This window comes from Columba livia, chromosome 2, assembly GCF_036013475.1.
Source record: "Columba livia isolate bColLiv1 breed racing homer chromosome 2, bColLiv1.pat.W.v2, whole genome shotgun sequence".
NCBI lineage: Eukaryota > Metazoa > Chordata > Aves > Columbiformes > Columbidae > Columba > Columba livia.
The window spans coordinates 19,953,880-19,976,553 of NC_088603.1; the positions used below are offsets into that span (position 1 = coordinate 19,953,880).

Genomic DNA, 22,674 nt, shown 5'->3' on the forward strand with positions numbered 1-22,674 from the left:
TTACTTTAATACTTAAATTTTGACAAATTGCAAAATACCTCAGACATAAGCCCTAAGACATTTTAAAATCCCCTTTTCTTATGCTCCTCTTTAGATTCATGGCTCTAAGAGCAATTTTTTGGGACTTTCCAGGTACACAAATAAATCTGCAAACTAGCTGGGCAGAATACTTCTGTACTGCAGTATTTGCTGCATGGAAGCTCAGAAGTGATGTCAAGCTGCATTGCTAACCAACTTGATTGTGCTTAAAAAGAGAAAGGGTCTCATAAGGTCCTTTAGCTCTTCAGAACAGCAGAAAACTGACCTGTTTATCTTCCCCATTTGAAGCTGGGGAAGAGCAGGCAGGGCTGGAGGAACGTGTGGCTGGAAGTAGGTGGGGAATAGTCAGCAGGAACTTCCCTTTCTGGGACTGCTTGAGCTGTTCTGTAGGCTCCATAAAATGCAATAAGCCGTACTCTTAAAATCCTTATGGATTTTCAAGAATTTAGCACCGTCTGAAGGCTAGACTTAAACTGTTACTAATTTGAAGCCAGACAATGATATTTAAAGAAGTCTCTTTCTTTTCCCATGCATACGTGCAAGAGATTGGAAGAGGCAAATGGAGAATAAAATAAAGCCTTGTTGTGACACCGTGTGCTAGCAGGAATACCAGCTCTGTTTCTCTGGTTAGAGAATCCTATCCAGGCAAAATTGATCCAATTACTCAGTAACTGTCAGCCCTGAAATCCCTGCATTGAACTCCTGTATTCAATTTGATAATTTGAATGAAAAACATTCTAGCACAGATGTATTTATCATAATCAAGAAAAGATGGAAGGAAATAACTTGTATTTACAGTTTTATCAGGGGGAACATAAGCTTAATTTCATTTAACAGTACTGGATTGTGTAGAATACACTTGGTGGTGCCAAAATGGCAAGGGAGGGGATATTGCAAGATCCAATTCCCCAGCAGAACTGATCTTGATAAGAAGCCATTGTTTTCAGAAACATTTTGAGAAGCTTAAAAGAAGTATAACTGTGTTTGAGTCTAAGGAAGGAGAAAGTTACACCTGCATTCTTCCAGACTTCCTGTGCAGAATTAATCAGTGTGTCCTCACATACTAGTTACAAATTACTCATGTTATTAGTTACGAATTGTGTGTTTAAAAAAATTCATTGAAGTGAATGAGAAAGGTCAAGTTAGTCCTAAATTTAGTGCTACTAACAAATCTTTAGAAAAAACTCCGGAATTAACTTCCTGATAATAAAAACTAGTTAAGCTACTGTCTTCTGTTCTCTGTTGACACATGTAGAAACCCATGCAATTATAAGGTGTAAGTCTGGTGTTACACCTACAAATACTTTTGGTTTGAACTCTTGTTGAGTTAGGAACTTTCCCCCTAATGTTTTGCAGCCCAAATACAGTAGTAACAGCTGTAAGTGCCCCCAAGATGAAAAATACCTATGTCTTGTTTAGAAGGAAAAACAAACAACAAAACCTACAAAAATAAAAAAGACAAACTAAGAGCTTTGCCTTGGAACTTTAAATCTTAAAATGCCACTTCTGCAGCTGAGAGGCAGATGTAAGAATGGGGTGAGAACTGGTTCCCTGGGGGGAACCTTTGGAGAGCAGGCACTGCCCCCTGTGCCTCCCACCTCAATAGAACATGCCCGTCCTATTTTCCAGATGGATGAAGTATTTAGATGCTTTTAAAAACTTTTTGGAGGTTATATGCAAGGTATTTATAAAACATCTAGGTAACAGTGCTGTTCATATCATAGGGGCTTTGAACATATGTAAGGAGAAAAGACATTAAAAGGTCTCACCTATTCCATCCTCCTTGAGGCTGCACCAGCAGCTGCCCAGCAGAACTGTTTGGCTGCTGACTTAAAACCAGATGGGCAACAAACCCCATCCCTGCCTCCTTTCTCCTGCCCTTTGCTTCCTCCTTCCACCTCTTACAAAAGAAACAACTGTCCATTCTCCCAGTCTGTATTCCTAAAGGGTGGTTTGAAGAAAACTGAGTGATTTCACATGAAGCTTGGGGTTGGGGACAGGATGAGACAGTTTTCTTCTCCCAGAAGCCCTTTCTCCAAAAAAGAAAAATAGTAAGCTTTAGTACCTACTTATGTTGTTTTGAGCATCTGAATTAATCCTGCTGTATTTAGCTAATTATTGAATGCACAGTGCAACTGTGGCCAAAAGCTCAGGCCTCTTCCTAGTAGAGAGACTGGATTGCAAAAGATAAGAGACTGTTTGAAAAATAAAACAGACCAGTTTTTAAATAAGTGCTCCTTTAAAACCTGGAAGAAAAGCATCATCCCGCTTGAATTCACTTCAGGTTCCTACTACCTACAAAGCAGCATCAGCTGGCTAGTTCCATCTGGAAAACGTGAAAACTCAACATCAATAAGAGCAAGACTGTCATTTCCCTGGTATACAAAGATAAGACCTGGGAAAGAATGAAAACTCATTCAGAGCTTGCTTTTAGCTTCAGACCTCTGTGGGTTATATACTTGGGCTTCTTTCTGCCAGTGTGTGGGCTAGGCATTCTGATGTTTGCTCTTATATAAAAAGAGATGCCAACAGTGATTCTAGAAACTGTAGCTTTCCTATACAATAAGACTCTTATAAATTAGCAGGAGTTAGTAACATCAAACTAAGGTTGCTGCACTTTAAAACTCAATAGTGACAGATTTTCATACAGCATTGGAACAAGTAAGGATTTAATGTAGTACGTGTAGTTGTTGTGGATCTTTGTAATAGCAGAAACAATTTTGTTGTCTTGGAAAAATCACATTCTCTTACTTTTTGGAGATGGTAACTCTTTTAACCTCTTGCTCCTATACTAGTTTAGTTACCTTTTTGCACAAAACAAATGATGGGGGTATGTGCTCATGGTAAAACAACAGGGAAATAAAATGAAACAAGCAGTGGTTGTTGGTTTGTCATGGGTTTGCCTGGGATTTGTTTTGGCAGAAGGTGTGTGTTTGCCTGATGCCCAGTGCTGCCTGTGTCTTTCTTCTAACAGTTACCATCAGCTTAAAAGTGTGTAGCAGTGGAGTCTGAGCTTTTAATATTAAAAGAAACGTTCTTGGACATGTAAATGGTCATATAACTTACTTTTGGAGTAGGAGAATGAAGAGTATGGTAAGAGCACAAATATGGCTTATTTTCTCTAATGAATTTATATTCCTGTTTGACACGTTCACCATTTTTACATATAATTACAGTGAGAACAGAAATGACAGCGAAATAGTGATTCCTATGAGAAGGTGGCTTCCAAATAGAACAAGCCATGGTTTGACTGAAGCATGGAAGAAATCAGAGATCTAAGGTTTTATCCAGCTTCCAGTGAGATCAATAAGACTAACTGATCCTAATGGAGTTTTCGTTCTCACTCTGCTCATTTGCTGATGGGTTTGGGAACACAAGGGACTTGCTTTTCCTTCTCTCTCAATGTAAAAATGATTCCTGGCACTACCTTCTCATCCCAGATATCACTCTGCTGCCAAACAGACAATTAGCAGCTTCGTCTGGACCTCGAGTTTGGACTGTAAAAGCAAAGCGTGGCTTGGACGTGCCTTTGCTTTATTTAAAGCAGAGATGCAAAGGTACAATCCTGCTGTGCATCCCCCTGGGCTGCCACCCACCTTTGGGGGGTGGGTTCTTTGCTCCAGCCTCTCCAGACCTGGTACTCACCAGATCTCCCCAGGCATGGGGGTTTCTCCTGGTGCTTCAAGAGGTGATGTATATGGCTGAAGAGTTAAAAAAACAAAACAAAACCAACAAAAAACCCCAAACAAGCAAAAAACGCAAATGAAACACCCAAGCAAACAAACAAAGCAACAACAACAAACAAACAAAAAACACAAACAAAAACAAAACACCAGAAACATCCCACAACAGATTGGCCTAGAGTTGTAAAAATAATAATTTTTGGAGAACACAGTCTTCTATTTAGAAGGAGATGTCAATGAAGGCATCACCTAATGCCTCCACCTCAGTCCAGTTACTCAAACAAGCCATCATCTCTTAAATGATATAATTAAAGCCCCTTTTAAAATGTGGGTTTTAGCGATCCATTGTGTGAATAGGCAACACAGGCACAGTCTTTTTCTAAACTTGAAAGTGTTAATGCCAATATCTACAGTAGTGGAAATATGAAGGTATAATATGCTTATTTCTTCAGATTTTAGAGATCAGAGTACTAAACTGGAATAAGAGCTCGTTTACAGTAACTACCGTGGCCCAAACTTTAGACTGTTAAAATTAGCTTTGCTTGGCAGAGGCCTGTTTTGTAGCTGTTGAGAGGACTTTTTTATTTTTAATTAAGCTTATTTAAGTAGATATTTTAAAGTTTTGAGAGTTTTTTCTTTCTTGGTCCACACATGAATAAAACTGAGGTATGAGACAGTGAAATATGCTACCTCAAAAATCTTGAAAGATGGTGATTAAAAGTAATCTGGTTGGATGGCAAAGCACATATAAGTAAAAAATCAGCTTTGCTAGAATCATTATAGTCAAGACTATTTAAGCAGTCTTCTTTAGCTGTTATCTATTTTTAAACTTCTTTCAGTATGCTATAGAAATTCTTAATGAAAAAGCTGGGATTTTTGTGAGTAATTGTCAACTGGCATTTTCTAATATTTTGAAAGGCCAAGGAGGTCTTTAATTTCTGTTTTCCACAGGTTTATGTGCGTACCTGCATGCACGATATAACATAGCAAAAAAAAAATAATAATAATTTAAAAAAAGTAGAGAGTATATTTAGTCACTGGTAAATGAAAAAAATAGTTAAAGCTCAAGCATTAAGATTAATATGCATTATATAAATCAAGGGATTTTTGACGTATGCAATGCATCCCTTCATGTTATACCTGTGGTCCTTTTTTTGTTTTGTTTTCAATTTTGCTTTACCTAACAGAAGTGTTCTGTTCTGAAACAGGCTCTTCCTCTGATCTGTTGCTGCTTTATTACTGAATAACGAGCTTCAAAACTTCAGATGGTTATTTGTGATATCCCATAAATGGTTTTCAGATTGAAATGCTGTATATATGCTATCAGGGATTTAGATGCAGAGGCAAAAGGAAAAAAACCAAGGTGTTTTGTGTTTTCTGTCTCCTTCCTGTAGCAGAACTAGACCACAGAAAAGCTTGAGCTCATCTAGGCCTGAGCACTGTGGTCATCTGAAAAAGCTGTAGAGTTTTGTAACGGAAGCATTAAGATTGATACAAATGCAGTATGAATTTCTATGTGTGGGGTAAGGATCATGGAAAACCACAGAATAAAGGGTTAAAAAAAAGGCCAACGACACTATTCCTAGCTGCAAGTTGTGAGGAATGTGGTGTTTGTATCAAGACCAAAAGGCTAAAATGAAGGCCCGCGGCATCCCAGCACCAGGGCAGTGCTGAAGCTGCAGCACAGTACCCGTGTGCTCTCCTCCGCTGTCTGGCTGGGGAGGGGAACGGGATCACGAGCATCCAGCCGGACCTGACGCCTGCAGACACTGAAGTTGAAGTGATTTTGAGACAAAGGACCACCCGGTATCAATTAGTGACTCCTAAAGGATATAAAAAAATCAGCCTAAGATTCAGTTTTCATCACCAGTCAGGAATCCCCAAAATTTCAGGAGGACAAGTTGGTTTCCCTCTATGGCAAAACCATGTGGCAGACACAATATCTTTGTACTTGGGATTGTGTGGCAATTGAGTGAGCAACTGAAATCTAAGAGTGTGAAAGCATCAAATCAATTTGCCTTTTTTTTTTTTTTTTTCTTTCTTTTAATCTTATTGTTCCTGTAAAACCTTGTGCTGGGCTATGTGGTGCTCATTTCCCTACAGAAGCTTTCTGGGAGATGGTGAATATATAACTTGTTTCTAATTCATTATTGTTGACAGCTGAAGTTGGCAGGGAAATTTAAGTTTGTTAAAAGTGGGTTAAGAGACCCCCACCCTTGTGGAGGGAAAAGTAGTATCAAGTACCTTGTGAAATCTAGCTTTCTTCAAGCAGGGAGGTAGGTATGTGGGAGGATATATAAGAATTCTGTGGGCTTTATTACACAAAAAATGAAATCGTGTTACATTTTAGGTTCTTTATCATGCTGATAGTACTTACTGCAAGGAAATATGTGTCCTGTGGGAGAGGCTAAGATTTCCTCTGGGCCTTGTTAAGATACTCCTACTGATAACACATTGTAAGTATTCATGACTCTCTTCCTTCATGTTGCATCTGTCTGCCATCCTCATCTAGGGATGGGCTATTCTAATGCTCCCGGTGAATCTTCTTGAACTTTCAGAATTTGTCTTAGCAGCATTTGTGATGATGAGCTGAGGATAAGACTGAGGTTAAAAGCATCTAAGTTGTTGCCTGAGTATGTTAGTTCTGAAAGATCTCTGGAGAACAATTTGCAGTAAAGCATTTGAGGGCTTTTGCATCCTCTCTAAGTGGTACGTGTCTGTCCCTGTGGCTGCAGCATCACACCAGCCTACTGAAAGCAGTGATAAACACCAAGTGGCAGAATAAAGACACACCAGAGGTACTGGCTTGTGAAGCTGCCACATTAAGCTGTAAAATAATTAGAGCGGGTACAGAAGCTTCTAAAACATTCAACCTCCAAGAAAAGAGATGTGCTTTAATTTGCAGGGGAGGAGAGCAAGGATTGGTTGTTGAAGGGCCAGTGAGCAAACACTGACTGTGGACCTGCATTTCCAAGACACTATATGACCACATGTAAGGACAGGGAGAAAGGAAAGCTGTACCTCTTCCTAGGAAATAACTTGGTCTTCTTCCTGTAAGCAAAGACTTAATATTTAATACTTCTGTGGAACCAAAAATGTTAATTTTACTATAGTGGAATTGTAAGTATGTAAATATGGTTTATGAACATAGCTAATTTTTATTTGTTTTTCATCACTTTAAGGGAGAAAGGAGAAGGGAAAAAAAAACCCCAAAGTCCTCTCACAAAAGCACTGGACATTGTTCTGTACAACCCTGTGGAAATTGATTAGAGAAGTTTTACTTTCCACTTCCTTCTATTAATAAAGCACTTTTATTAAAAAATCTGAAAGACCAGAGCTGGTTTATCAAACTACCCGGAACAGGCTGAAGACTTGCAGCCTCTGAAGGAGAATTCATGCTCATGCAATGATTATTCAGTACAGATGTTTGTTTGACAGGTGAAGCTGGACTTTGCTAACCAGGTCAGGTCAGTCTGCTGCTGTACAAGCCCAAGTTTAGCCACTTAGTCTAGGGGGAAGGAACTGGTGCAAACTACTTAGTGATGGCGGGGTTTCATATTTTAGATTCCCATAAGCTGTGCGTTTTAATCCACACACACCATAACCTAAAAAGCACAAGGTTTAAGTCATTTTGGCAGTGCTCATTGACCAGGTGTTTCCGAATAGAAATTTTACATCGTAAACACAGCGTCATATTCTATTTTCTCAGCTGAATTTTACTGCAAAATTCTTGTCCATGCAGTGCACTTCTTATGGCAACATCTGACTCAGTTTGGATTGTGGGAGTTGTTCTCGTGTAAGCAGAAAAGGGTCAGACTGTACTGTGTTTCTATTTAGGATTGTAATCACTTTACACTGGAATTTGCCATCTTGGACTGTAGGATTACAATTCTGTGTGGTTGCCCTTGCAGCATTAATCTAATTTTGTTCCTGAGTGTTCATAGTGCATGTTTTTGCACCATTAAAGTTGATCTTCACATTTTTCTTACAGTTGGACAATTCAGATTAAAATAATATTGTAGGAATTTTAAACAGATCGTAATAACAGTAACAGCTTTATCATGAATCTTTTTATTAATGTTTTTTGCAAGTAATGAAGGTTTAGAAAAAATATTTCTGTGATAGGATAATTGGAAGAAATTTAGTTTACAGAACAGCACTTAAATATTTTAACACATAAATTAGTCTAGGTCCTACAATTGCTTCTGTAATGATGGATAAAGAGCAGAAACTGGACAAGCCTGACAGTGTTTATGCAGCCTGGGAGCGCTGTGTGTGACAGTTAATGACACCGTGTTCCTCTCGAGATGGGAAAGGCTAGTACAGATCCAGTCACAATGAAAAAGCCTCCTTGTGCAAGGAGGCAATTGAAGCTTTTCATTAAAGAATTCAAACTGACAATAATTTCCATTGAAATCTTATTTTAAACCCTAAATATTGAGGCCACAGAGGAAACAATAGTGAGCCAGCTGTAGCATAACCTTTACTCAATAAGTTAATTGTTTTTTTGGAATATAGTGATTTGTTCACAAGCTTCTGCAGAAACTGAAAAACATAGGGAATGCTAAGTTCAGAGTGAAAGTTTGAGTCTTGAAGTCTGATGGAGCTGGAATGGAACATCAGTTACTGCCGGTGGATGCTGTCCATTTGTTTCTGTAGTAAATAGCGCAGGTTCTGCAGCAGGAATTGATGCTGCCATGACAGCGTGCATGGGATCACAGTCGAATATTTCAGATTTGTGCTACAGATCACATCCCTTCCTCCCATCCCAGTCTGTCCCTTTAAGCACCTTCAGAAAAGGAGCTGTTGCCAGATGAGAAGCTGGCTGCCCAGACTTTCCTTAATCAAGTGTCTTTACACACATGACCTACCTCAGTGAGTAGGTCAATTTGCAGTCTTTGCTCATGTTGGTAATGAATTGAATTTATGCTCTCTATCTTAAATATCTATTATAATCAAAAAAGGATGTTAATAATTGTTCTTATACTCGATTGTGGCTGCTTCTGAATTATGTGTATGATAAGGTTTTCTCATGCTTTTTAAAGCATGTCAGTGATAGAGATTGCTTAGCAACAAACACCTGAGAAAAAACTTACTGTGTGGCTCTCTGTGCTTGCAACAGCACACAATTCCCATTTTTACTGTTTCCTTAGTGGTTAAAAATGCTAATTAACCAAATGGTGTATCACAGTAATGATGTTATCTGTGCTGCTTTCTCCCTCCTTATGAAGCTTTATCAGTGAAGTATTTAAAAGTTTTTCTTTCTTTGTGAAGTCAGAAAAAAATCAGACTGTTCATCTGTTTGCCTGAAGTTTGCTGCTACATTTATACAATAGTTTGTACCAGAAAAAAGCAAAAGTGATGGGTCTTGTTCCTTCTGTAAATACCTTTCTTCCTTTTTCCCCCTTACTCACCATATGTCTCCTGATAGATTATGAGATGCAGTGAGGGAGACACAAGTTTGTGCTTCCCCACCTTTTTCTCCTTCCCTGCATTATTTATACATTTGTGTGGCCTTAATCCTCCCTTTTCATTTTCTTAAAAATTATAGTAGTTTTGCTTCCATATGTATGCAATAGATGTTCATTTATATTGTCTTCAAAGATTGAAAACTTACTTATTAACCTTAGAGTTCTGCGAGCCCAAATGAGTTGGGTTTTATCAGCAATGAAGTAACTGAGTAAAGGCAGTTCAGAGCTCCAAGATGAAAACTGCCAATTCCCAAAGATCCATTTAGTCCACATTCTGCCAGAAAATAATGTGTGTTGAGAAAGAGAATGTAATTGAAAAAGGATACTGTTCCCATTACTGACAGCAGGTGTTTCAGGAGTAAATTTGCTTTCCTGAGAAAGACCTCTCAGTAGTGGTAGTTTGCATTGTAACGGGAGTTGTGCCATTCCTTGAGAGCTGAATCTTTTTACCTTGTTCTGAATAACCATCCATAAGGTTTTCCCTTCTTTATAGTCTGTGAAACATTTGAGATAACATGGAGTTATCATTCACTACAGGTAGACCTCAGGAGTTTCAAGCCTCTCGGTTTCTTGTCACCTATCGCTACTCTTCCATATGCTTGTATCACAGTGTAAAAATTGCTTCCTTTATTTGATACAAATAACAGGTAAAAGGATTTCTGTAGCCATCTGGTTGCAGAGCATAAGCGGAGTGTCCAGGGATAAAAGGTGGAATGCTGGAGCATATGAATATTGCTGTGAGCTGCTAGTGAGCTCTAAAGTTTTAAAGAAAAACAGGCAAGGCTCCTTAAAATGGTAATGTGCTGTATTTTTTCCATGGAAGTGTTTAGAATATGTGGTGGTTTGATCAAGCACCAGAGCACACAAAATGCACCTCTGTTTTTATGGGTAGAAGGATGTAACAAAAACAGCAAGTTCAGTAATGTCAGTGAAAAAAAATCCTACACGAGTACATTCATCTCTCTAAGAAATACCAAGTAATTCCTGTTGCGTTATCTTTTAAATTATGTGCACCCTTGTCAGAGAAGCATCTACAGCTGATCTGACAAGTGGTTAGCAATTAAATGCATCCTTTGATTTCTATCATACTGGTAGCTGATGAAAGTTGGCGTGAAACAGAACAGGGATTCCTGTGGTAGTGTGTGATCTCCACAGCTCAGGATCGTACCGAGGGGAGGGAAAATGCCCCTTATTGTTCTGGCATCATGCAGGAGCTGATCGGGCCACCATAGTCTGCTTCTGTGAGCCTACGCTCATCTCTGATGCTTTTAAAAAAAGTCACTGCCTCTTTCTAAGGTAATTTCTGAACATTGTCATTGTCCTTGTCGTGATTCACTTCCTTGCTGTACCTGGACTAGCTGCAAGAGAGTGGAAAGGCAAGTGGCAGTGGTTTCCAGAGAAATTCCAGCAGCTTGCAGTGCTTGGTGGCAAATTCCAGCAGCCTCACACAAGCTGCACAAGCTGCTGTGTTTTCCTTGCCACCAGTACTGTAGGAGGAATAGCCATCTCACCCGTAGCAACGTAGAGATCTGGAAAATGGTGCTTTCTCCCCTCAAAGAAAAAAAGTTCAGTCAAACTGTAAATAGTCCATAACTTCTCTGACGTTGAGGGTGACTGCTGGTGTGTTGTGTTGTGTTGTGCTCCCAGGTAACTCACCTGCAGGGTGGTGGGATGGGGGGAGCTCTGAAAAGCCTGGGATACCCAGCCACAGTGGTGATGAGGTTTCAGGAAGGAATAAAGGAATTTCCTCCATGTGGAAGAAATTATTAGTATTAACTGAACAGTCAAACTCTTGCATTTGATGTGCCTATTTTTCCTTATCAAACAGAAATTGTGTGAAGGATTTTCAGAAGCTATACTAATTTTATTTAACAGGAAATTGGTAAGACAGGACAAAAAACAGGTCTGCAATATTTTGTTATATTGCCTGTTCAGATGTTTGTAAACTGTGCTTCAATGTTAATGTATTAAAAGCTGTAAATACAGGTTTTCTACATCTCCTGTTTCCTATCAGGCACTGGTTGAAAGAGTATACCGAACTAAATACAATCAACCTCTACAGTCCTCCAGTATGTCCACTCTAGTTCCCATCTGTAGGTAAGGATGCAGGAAGAGTATTTTCAGGTGTGATTTTTACTATTCATATTTTTAGGTTTCTCTTTATTACTTTGAAATCTTTGGGATAATCAGTAAATCATGGCATTTGTTCCTTTTTTAATAAAAAGTCCTTAAACCTTTGTTTCAGCCATTGCAGGTGTTTTGCTGAAGCACCCTATAGTTCTTGAAGCCTGCAGTAGGGATGTGTGAAAGTCAGGTGATGGCAGAATGTGCCAGTGTGCTCTGGTAGGGTTGCACAAACAAGCTTGTTATCTTTTCTAGCCATTCTCAAAAAAAAAAGAAGTTGATTTTGAATTCATGCTAATTTTTTCACTGATCTCCAAAAAATTTTATACTACTTGTATACCAAAGAAACTCCTGTTGAAAAGATAAAACAGGACTGAATTAAGTGAGAATAAAATTACTTGTTAGAAAAGTCCACTACAAGTTTCTTATATCCGTTTGCTAAGTATTTATTGTGAGAAAAAAAACTGTTGTGTAGTTTCAAGTTCTCAAGTTGTGTTCTTTTAATGTGCTAAAATAATGAAATGTCAATAGTAGAAGGCAGACTAGGACTTATTGTCCTAGTTCTCTTTGCTTTGAGATTACCCCATCAATGGAAGATAGCATCCAGCCCAAAGACTTCTCCTTGCTTGGTGGTTGGGGATTTCTCATACAGTTATGGACATCGGTACATCTGCATTCTGGTTGGCAGCGTGTTAGTAACTTGGACTCATCTGTTGCTACTCCTAGTAGTGTAACTGCAGGAGCAATCTGTACTTCTGTGCTTACTCGGAGTGCAAGCTTTATAGCTCCTGGGGTGGGTTTTGTAGCTTGGGTGGGGCTCTGAGTGGGCAGAGTTTTGCTGTTGTGCCTGCATGGACTAATTCCATATATTCCTATGTGAGCTCCTACTGGATCTGTCTAAACCTAAGTAAAATTTCAGGTCTGTTAAGGTCAGAATTACTTGCCCAATTGTTCTCAGCTTTGCGACTTGCTTCCCAACTGTTGCTGGAGTAAACCTGAAAAACTTGCCTTTTGTTTCCATATGTTGTTGAAGACCTGCTTTGGAGTGATTTATAGGGTCTGAGCCAGCTGGGGGGCTTTTAAGACATTTTATATTTTCATGTTAGGGGTGCTACTTTTAGACATGATTTTAAACTTTCTGAAGGATTAGTGCTATAATTAAATGTAGGATTTTTCATGAAACTCCCTGATTTCCTTGTGTTTTTCAGGGAAATGGGGTAGCTTACTATTCAAGAGTCTGCAGTTCCATACTGTTTGATGTTACACTTAAAACAGTGAACTTCCTATCAGGCAGTGAGGCATAACTGTTTAAAAAATGTGATTTTCCTAGTACTAATTACGCATTATGGTTGCACAGCAGGTAGTAAAATAAGAGTTACTACATGAGTTAGTAACAACCGGTAAAAGTGGTGGTTCACAAAGATTTTTATTTTGTGTCTTCTCAAATAAACATAACTTATCTAAAGAGGTAAAGCAAAAATTGAATATAACCTATGTAAAGCACCAAATAGTCTGTTTAATCAGGTTATTGAGTGATTTGGTGCAAACTTTATTTTTGTTTGGTGCTGGTTTTTTTAATGTAGAGGAAAAGCATCCTTGTGTTTCCTTGTTATCCGGAGCTATCTCAGAATAATCAGGTACTAGAACCTATTGCTAGCATTTTGTTCCAGGTAAAATTGTCAGGACAGTATGAGATTAATTTTATTAATTCAGTGTTTGAAACCTATAAGTACATTTCAGCAAGCTTCTGGAGCTTGAGAAAATTATGTGACATGTGCTATGTCATTTGCTTATTTATAACCATGGTCCAGCAAATTAGACTGTCACAGTCCTGTCCCATCAGTCTCCTGAGAAAGTTCCCTTCAATTTGAGGCAACACACTAGTTGTTTAGATCCAGCTGACGGCTTGACACCAGAAATAAACGAACAAAAAGCCTTGATATGGGCAGAAGGATTACTGAAGGGTTTTGCTGTGGACTGCTCAGGGTGAAATACCGTAAACAGTATAACATCGTGCTTAATGTCCTGCTTGCTATCCTGCCATATATCACCCCGTCCCACTCTCTTGTGCAGGCTTCGGTGCTGATGTGGCACAGCGGTGAGCCACTGCAGCCTGCTGATTCACTACAAGGAGAAGGAGAAACCACAGCAGTTGTCCCTGTGGCTCAGCAAGAGCAAAGCGGCTGCTGGGGACTGGCTGGGGTGGAGGTGGGGGGACGGGAGAGGCACAGAGTGGGGGTGCACCAGATCCATACGGGCTGTTTGCATGTCCCCACCTTAGTTAACACAGGACCAAGAAACTGCCTTGACTTTAGGTACAACAAATTACTTGTGTGGAAATGGTTTTTGGGAAAAAATGGAAGTCCATTTTGAGAACTCTTTGCCATCTCATCTTACTGATTTTTGTTGTTCAGTTTATAGAAAAGGAGTTAAATTAGATTCAGGAAGTAGATGACTTAGCTCTTCTTTGCAATAACAAGATTTGAGACAGGAAAGATTGGAACAAGAATAATGCTCTTTTCCGATGAATTTGCAGTGTTTCACTTACAATGCAGAATTACCATTTTACTCATATTATTGGTCAGTCTTCTTTCATTTTCTTTCCAGTCACTGTGTATGAAAGGTACAGGTAAACTTCTTCTGTTGCTTTACTTATTTAGAAACATGCATAACTACAAAGATATTTGGGCAGGTGATGTGTGACTTGTGACTCCAAAAATAGATGTTTTACGTTGAGCATCATGCTGATACACAGGGTGTTACCTGGAGTTTTTTGGCCTTCTTCCTTCCTACCACTGAGTTTCTCTCTCCTTCATTTAGTTTCTTTCTACAGTTCTTGACTTCCTGTTAACTTGTCAATGTCAGTGGGAATTTCCATTAATTTACCGTAGCTCAAATGCTGCAGCTTAGGCCTTATTCTCTTGGATACAGGGAAGACAAACACCAGGAGTCTGATTCACCTTTATATTTCAGTTGGTTTATGAGGCAGTTCCATAGACATCATTGCAGATGTTTTTGATCTGCCTTTGGGATGAAAGGACAGTCTAGCTTGTGAACCTGAGCAGGAGCTTGTAACATGATGACTGTGCATCCTGTCTGGTATCAGGAGACACCGGAGTCTGCTACATTTTGGTTGAGACACTTACGGGTATAGTTACGTCAAACTCAAGAAGCACTACGAGTGTCTTCATCACTGCTGTGTGCCCGAGCACCTAACTTCAGACTCCAGCCAAAGACAACCTTTGCTTCTAACATCTTGTCTTTAAAATATCTGTCCTGCATTGTACATTTCATACAGTATTACTTTGTCATGAAACAGAATATTGACATCATCATAAATTCTGTAGTGAAAAAACAGTGACCTTTTTTCCTACTAGATAAAACCATTATTTTGTTCTTTTCATTCTGTCTTAAAGGATTTGGTCTGTTGGCTTGTTTTATCTGTAATCCAGTGTCTTGGTGTGGCATTTAAGAGAGAGGGGGAGGCTACCCCCCCAAAAAACCCAAACAAACAAACTGAAACAAAAAACCCCCACACGCTGTGACACTAGTTTAATCTGTTCTGAGTTCTTGGTTACTGGTAGTTCAGCAGCAGAAAACCAAGGGATTATTTTGGAAGGGACCCTGGCATGCATTTGGAAAAGGCACACCATCAAGATGAGTCCCAGTTCTCGAATGCTAAAAAGTGTTTGCAAGGAATCTTTCTTTTGACTGTAAACTTTTACATGCTTTTCATAGTAATCGCTCACTCATCTTGATAATGTTCACAACCATGTATTTATACATCCCAGGCAGTCTGAGGCTCCCTGCAGAGCGAGGTGGAGGGGAAGGAAATCAAGGTGTTTGGGCTGAAGTCCTGCTTTGCCTGGAAGCAGAGGTTTTTACTGGAGCTCTGACACTGAGAGGTGAATGACCACACATTGTTAACAGAAGTTTCTCCTGGGATTGCTCTGGTATTCTCAAAGAGCAAATCCAGCCTGTGATCAGTTAATTATTTACATTGCACATAGGAATTATCTTTAGAACTTTATCATTGTTGCATACTTCCTTTTCTGTTAGTAGAAATTTCTGCCTCTGGAGGCTGAGCATGTTTTGATTTTTCCAGAAAAAGAAAACAGTGGTTATTTTTAGCATAGGCCTGCTTTCCAGGTTGCTGTTCATCACCACATGGCTAAATGGCTCCTTGTAAATGTGGCAGCAGGTTTTTGCCTCTGTGCTCTTAGGATATACATGTGTTGCTTTTTGTAAGAATTGATCTAAGTCCTGTCAAACCCTTCCTAAAGGTATGGTTAAGTTCCTTCAGTTCATTAACCATTTCTCATGGATAATGCTCCTGCTACAAATAAGCAGTTTCATTCAGACAGTGACATAAGAAAAGCATGGCTTCTACTTGAATGGCAGCACTCTTCATTTTTTGTAACTCAGCTTTTCTAACTAATGAACATAAAAATCTCACTCAATTGAAGTTCGTGTGATTATACATTAAATAGTGCATCCAGGATTTTATATTTAAAACATTTGGGAGCTCTTCTAAAATTACAGTTGAAGTATGTGTGAATTAGTGCATGAAATATAAAATATTTTGCATGGGAACAATATGTGGTAATAATTATCAGTTATCAGTAATACTAATCAAAGACTTAGACTCAACTCACAGAAGGTGTAAAGTCTTTTGGGATGGTTAAGACTTCAGAAATGAACAAATATTTTTGGTGGTATATTTGTGTTTCCTAGTTGCTCTTTCCAGTCTAGGATTATTTCAGCTTTTATGACTTATTTTGCCTTTCCCTACCTGTCCTTTTATTAAAAACCAGATAACAGTCTGTGGCTGGTTGTAAAGTACAATTTTAAAACATCAGAAAAATGTTTGGAAAACATAATACACTGATTTAAAAAGAGAACAAATCTCAGACCAGTTACGGTGTAAACGACTGATAATTCAGATGTAGACTTAGGTCAAGGAAAGTATCTTCTGTCAGTAACGCTGCATATTTCATCTTGAAGTGTGTTGACAAGACACATGCTTATGTATAAATGTTTCATCAAATTAAGAAACCAAAACTGAGGGTTTGTATTTTTTATCTTCTTCTTCCTTATCTTCTGGCTCCTCAGGCTGCGTTACTACTAGTTCAAAGTGCTTGCACAGGTTTGGTTCTCGCAAATGGAGCAGCTGCTCCCAGGCCTTCTGCTTCTTGTATGTCTTGCCATCACTGATGGTTTGGGTTTTTTCTCTTAAAACTCTTCATGTGCTCTTTGCTATTTGCTTGTGCGACTATCTGTATTTATATTCTCTGTGAGGCAGATTGTATTTTGTATATGAGTCTTTATCCTCAGTCCCCCAAAATTGTTCATACTACATAATAGTTCCCAGTAGCAGGTGCTTTGCAAATATTTGATTAGCAGAGTAGCAAATGAACGACAAGTGAAATCCGTCCTGCCTCTACACTAGCAGATGTCTAGAGCCAAACTAGTCACCCTCAGATCCGCTTGGAATTAATGCAGAGAAAGAGGTGTTTTAAGGGCATTATCTTATGGCCTGTTTTAAACACTTGACTTTGACAAGATCAGTCTGGACTCGCTTTGTTGTTGCCTGTATCTCCATCACGATGAGTGCAGCTGAACCTTATGCTTCAGCTCTTGCTATTTCCATAGTCAGTTGAATTCTGCTCTGTGTCAGTATTGCTGCTCTGATGCTTTATTAATAGTTGCAAAAACTATTTACAACTTCAATGATTGCCTCAAATCTTAGGGCAGCCTAAAGTTAAATCCTTCAGTCAATGTTATTTCTCTCTGGGGAAGACCAAAGTTTGCTGAAGGAAGATGGAAGAAGGAAAGTGAAGCAAGTGAGAAGTACTTAGGTGTCTGCTGCATTTCCTGTAAATCCAGGGTTACTAAAAGCTGATTTCAATTAGAATGGACTGAGAAGAGGTTAAGAGGCTGGTGACACCATGGGATGAACACTTCAGATGGTTCTTGCTCCAGGTCTAAATGTGAGCTGGTTAACAGCCTCCAGCAGGTTGGATCTTCGATTATATTTACGCTTGTGAATGGGAACTGTTTGATAGCAAGTGAAACAACAAGAACTCTGAAAGGTTCCCAGACGATAGTGAAGTGTCTCCTGGTTGTTTTGAGAGTGAGATGTTTCTTTTTTAGTAAAAACATACAAGTAAACTGCTTTGGAAGTCCCCTTATCTCAGCTAGTGAACACCATGTTTGCTTTGGGTTTTGCTGCTTGCCAGATGTTAATGTAAGCAGGATACTTAAGCGCACTGGTCAAAAGCACATGGCCAAATTCAGCCTCCTATTCAGATACATTAGTGTAAGGAAATAAGGCAATCTGTAACTCTTAGTAATGTAAAAAACAAGTTATATAAATTTCTTTGAAACAATTTACTTAATGTTTTAGATATTATTTTCCTCTTTATTGAACCAAATGCTTTCAATATACTTTTAAAGTGTTAACAGTGAAGTGGATGTTTTAAGGATAAATTACACTTGTAATTTCTCTAGCTTCTACAAAACAATACAGTAATTTGTGAACTCAGAAACATTTTTTCTTTAAGCGCTCTCCTTTCGAAGAATCTACTACTACCAAAAAAAAAATTACATAAAGATGGGGTATATGCTTTAAAGAGTCAAATGAGCATCTCAGTAATTTTACTGGAAATGCATTTCTTCTCCCTCTCTCTGAGCAGAGCATTAAGTCCCTCTCTTGGTCTGGACTTTTTCTCTGGAGCACTCATTGAACCAGAGTTCAAATGTCTGGTGTGCTGAGATGGTCTCAAGAGCTGAAAGAGAGATTATTGCAGTGATGTTAGTTTTAGCAAATGGTTCCTTTTTTCAAAAACAACAAACAAACCTTTCACCTGGTGACAGTTTGTGTCTTAGAGGTTCTGAAAGGGAAGCTGGACAACAGTGGTTTTAATATAACACTCTTTCCAGCATTTGTTCTATCAAGAGATTCTTTAAATACCAAAATTCATACTTTCTAAAGTTAAAGTTGTTCCTGGTTTATGTCACAGGCTTTTTAATACTTTCCTTAGGCTGTAAGACCTCTATATTTTAAAGGAAAACAAGATTATTGACTTGCAGGGTAGTACCACTAGTCAACAGTAAATTCATCACTTAATACTAACTTATTTACAGAAGTATTTGTCTAATATCTGTTGTGGGTGTTTATTTTGACTGTAACTGACAGACTTTTCATAGGAAAGAGATCTCAACATCAATTAATGCTACTTCAGTTTGAAAACTTTGACTATGTGTTTTCAATTTGCTTGTGAAACCATACTCTTTCCAAAACAACTTGTACCAAGTCTCCAGCTCCCGTGAGATGAAATAAGCTACAGTGGCAAAAGTGCAGTTTTTTGCTATCATAAATTAGTGGTTTACTGGTGACACTTTTCAAGTGCAAAACGACCTCTAACTTCATTATGACCTGGATAAAGCTAATAGTTTCCAGATGGTAAACCAAAGTGGAATAATAGGAGAATGCAGCGTGTTATCTCAGTTCTTTGTGTAAACCTATACATTGGTCCCTCTAGAGCTTATGCCATGACATTTGCACTGGAGGTGATGCTCAGTGGCCCTTGTCTTGGGGGAAATGCACGACTTCTCCTCTCCTAGGTGGTGTACAAAAGTGGAACAAAATGTTAGTTCTTGCTTCTAGGTCTTTCAGCTCTGGGTCTGGTCGGCACTTTCACTGCTATGGTTAGAGTGATCACAGTACAACAGCATCTGTTTATCCATCATTCAGTGTTTCAGCAAAGATTATTATGAGGCTGTTTTTAGCACTAGCAAGTAGGTGGTATGTTATTTTTAGAACGTGTATTTAGTTTTTTCTTAGGTATCTGTGTTAGTATTTGAGGTCATTTGAACCAGCCAGGGCCATATGAGTCATCTTTATCCCACTGAGTTTACATGTTGTAGTCTGAAACATTTCTTTTTAACCTCCTTTCACCCCCCCTTCCTTTTTTTCTTTTTCCCCTGGAGAGTATGACCCTAGAATAACAACATATTCCTCATGTTGTGCCAAGTGCAGCTCTCCTGAAAACTGGCTTTAGTTGATCTGTCTTGCCTTCTGGGCTTATCTACTCCTAGACAGTAAAAGTGGGAGGGAGACAATACAGAAAGCCTGAGGACAAGAAACATTATTACACCACTGGCAGCTTTCCTGTGTTTGAAGCTTGCAAAGAAGTATTCAGTCTAAGGAAGAAAAACAGAGATGAGCATTGGAAAGATAATCTTCCTAACAAAAAGTTCAGCAGAGTTCTTAGTTTTGCTGCTGTTTGAAATCAAATTTCAGAGCTTGTGATGTAAAGTTTGCTGGCTGATGAAGAGCTTATTGATCTGAAGGTCATACGTAACTGTAACTATAAGCTTAGGCAGAGAGAGGGTGCACTTCAGCATTTATTAATTGCTTCAAACTTTGAAGTTCTACAAACCCAGTCTTAATTTTTTCTTATTATACTTAGAGTCATTGGAGTAAAAGTTTTTGGTTTTGTTTTTGCATTTCTTGTATCTAGCTGTCCAAGATAGATACCTCTGTCTTACATTTGATGAATAATGCAAAACTTGGTAGGAGTTTTCTTTTATATTGAGACAGTAAATTTCCCTGGGAAAAATGTGTAAATATTGAAGACTTATTTTACAGGCTTGAGTTAGAAAATGACCGTATTTTAAGACTTAAAAAGAAATCTAATTGCTTTTCTTTTCCAGAATGTATACTTTTTCAGTTTTGCTGAGGCTTAGTCATAGCAGTTCTCAGCCAAGCCTTCAAGATTATTTAATTGTACATATTCTTGCTGTGAATAGATAACATTCTCTTGGGAACTGGAGAAATCTCATCCACTGAGAGTCCAAAAGGTAGCAGGAGACAAAAATATATGAAACAAGGCACTCCTCAAGTGAACCTGTAGAGCTGAGGCAGAAAACTATAGTGAATTTTAAAGCAGAACTTTAAATTTAATGGAAGTTTAAATTTATGAGCAAGACGTTTTTGTGAATATATAACTGATTTTAATTCTGTTTTACATTTGTATTTAATGAACTGAGTACTGCTTTTCTAAGTAGGAAGGTCCTCTGTGTGTCCATCTCCTCTGAAGATTCTTGACCGTGGGCTGGCAGGCACGAGTTTGTTTTTAACAAGAGATCCTTTTTTAATTCACTTTTGTCAAGCTCCATCTGATAAATTGCGAAGCAATGCACTAAACTAGCATTCTTTTCCCTGAGTTAAATAAAACAACCTTAAATATCTGGGATACACAAAGTGGAAAATAAGTTAATCAAACCAAGTTTTATACTTGACATAGTAATATTTTTTTAAACAAAGGAAGTATTATCTGAAAACTAAAATCAGTTCAACTCACAAACATGCCTTAGGATTTCAAAACTAGGCCTCATCTTCCATAACCTTTTTTTAATTAGGGAACCAGAAAAGGAAAACAAATCTTTTTGCTTTTTTGACTCCCAATTGGTTTCTCAACTCTGAATGACCTGTCTGTTCAACTCCGTTAGCAGAAATGAAGAAAATATTCTGCCTGCACTTGAAAAACAAGTTAGTTACCCAGAGCTGCTTTTGCAGTTCAGCAAACTCTGATTTTATTTTTTTTAAGTACTTAAATGTTGGCAGCAGAAACAAATGTCAAAATTGTTTTGGGTGCAGGAAATCTAGTCATTAGTGCAGGTTACTGTTATTTCTTATTTTATGATACATTTTTCAAGGTATTGAAGTTAAAACTTCATTTAAATTTCAAAAATGCGTTTTTTATGAACCTTTATTCCCAGTGTAATAATCGCATCTGAAGCTACAGGCAGCTCTTCCAGCTTGAGGGGATTTAGCTCATAGTCCAAACTTTGTAAGTTAAGGAAATGCAGAAGGAAGGATTTCACTGCTGCCTCCGCTCCCCTGCACAGCCAGCAGGATGGACAAATCACCCAAATGAGCAAAAATCCTCTTCAGCAGGCTTGGCGTGTGTTTTAGCTTTGGTTATCACATGACCAACCACACACCCATGTATAATAGGCCACAAGAGGAAAAATGATGGTGCAAGGGCAGGGAAAATGGGGATAATCAGTAGTGCTGCTTCTGGGGGTGATGTTGGTAATGCTGACTTGTTTGGACCACAGGCCTTTGTAAGTTTTTCTGAACACACCTGTGGCTTGCTTACCCTATTTTCCTCGAATCCTTTCTTGTAGAGATGTCTCTTCTAGATTTCCTGAAAATGCTGCAGTATTTACTGTGCATTTTCAATCAAAATTCATATAAAATCATAAATGCTTTCATTAATTATTTGGGGGGTGGGGAGGGCAGAATAAAATGCAAGAAAAAAAGCCTGAGCTTACAAGCTTGAAGTAGATACTCTTAATCCGTCCTAGTTTTTGTATCTGTGCTGATGGTGGAAAAACAACCAGCACATTCCTTAACTTGCTGCACGTGCAATTCCCTCGGACTCCTCGTGCCTTGGTGGGCCAGCACCTTCACCTTTCAACCACTCCACCTTCCTGCCACTGCAGAAATTAGTTAACAGTAGAAATGAATGGCTGTCTTCTGTACAGAAAGTCCAGTCAGTAGTGCAGGTTACTGTTATTTTTCATTTTATTATGCATTTGACAAAGTATGTCAGCTTTTGGCCTCAGTCTCCTTGAGAAAAAATGACAATAGCTTTTACTGTGAGTTTCTCTCCCCCCCCCAAAAAAAAAAAAAAAAAAAAAAAAAATCTTTAGGTTTATATTTGAATTAAAACTAAGGGCAGCATTTCCTTTTTAACATTGTTTTTCAAAAAATATTTCTTAGTAAGACTGAAAATGGAAAAATGAGTATGTGTGCGCAGAGGAATGTGGAGGGCATAAGGGTGCACATTCCAGCTTGCCTGTGCTGGTGCGGTGATGCAAAGCAGCTGCGAGCCGAGTTAGCTGGCCCTCGTACTGTGCAGGCAGCCTGCTCATGCCTCTGGTCCCAAAAATATTACTTGATTTGATACTACACGGCTTCAGATCTTCAAAATTGTGATGTTGGGCTCATTATTCAGAATCGCATTATTCAGAACTTTTTTTTTTTTTTTTAATTTGCGTTGGAGAATTTTCTATATTAAGATTAGCGTTAATGGTTGAAAATGCATGTTGATAGCTCAGGGCTTTTTATTATTTTTAATTTATATGGACGTGTGAGTGTGCAAAATATGTATATCTGCATATGAAATTCTTGCTTAAGGGATAAATTAAATCTGCTAAATGTTTTTAATTTGGATTTCAAGTGTGGAAACAATCAAAAGGATAGCTTTCCTTTCTCATACTGTTCATCAGCAATACATAACCTGAATCAAATGTCAGTGATGCGAGAGAATTTCTGTGGGCCA

The 22,674-nt window shown here is 38.5% G+C and overlaps 1 protein-coding gene across 6 annotated transcripts in view; it reads left to right on the plus strand.

The window, feature by feature from the left end:
* The window catches only part of PIP4K2A (phosphatidylinositol-5-phosphate 4-kinase type 2 alpha), a 120,065-nt gene that overhangs the window by 31,444 nt on the left and 65,947 nt on the right, over positions 1–22,674 (plus strand). Inside the window, exon 1 of one of the 6 annotated variants that reach the window (XM_065050788.1) lies at positions 21,809–21,813. The exons of the other annotated variants lie outside the window; for them this stretch is intronic. The gene's annotated coding sequence lies outside the window, so the exon portion shown is untranslated. Of the gene's footprint in view, positions 1–21,808; positions 21,814–22,674 lie in introns of those variants that run through there. 6 annotated transcript variants of the gene reach the window in all.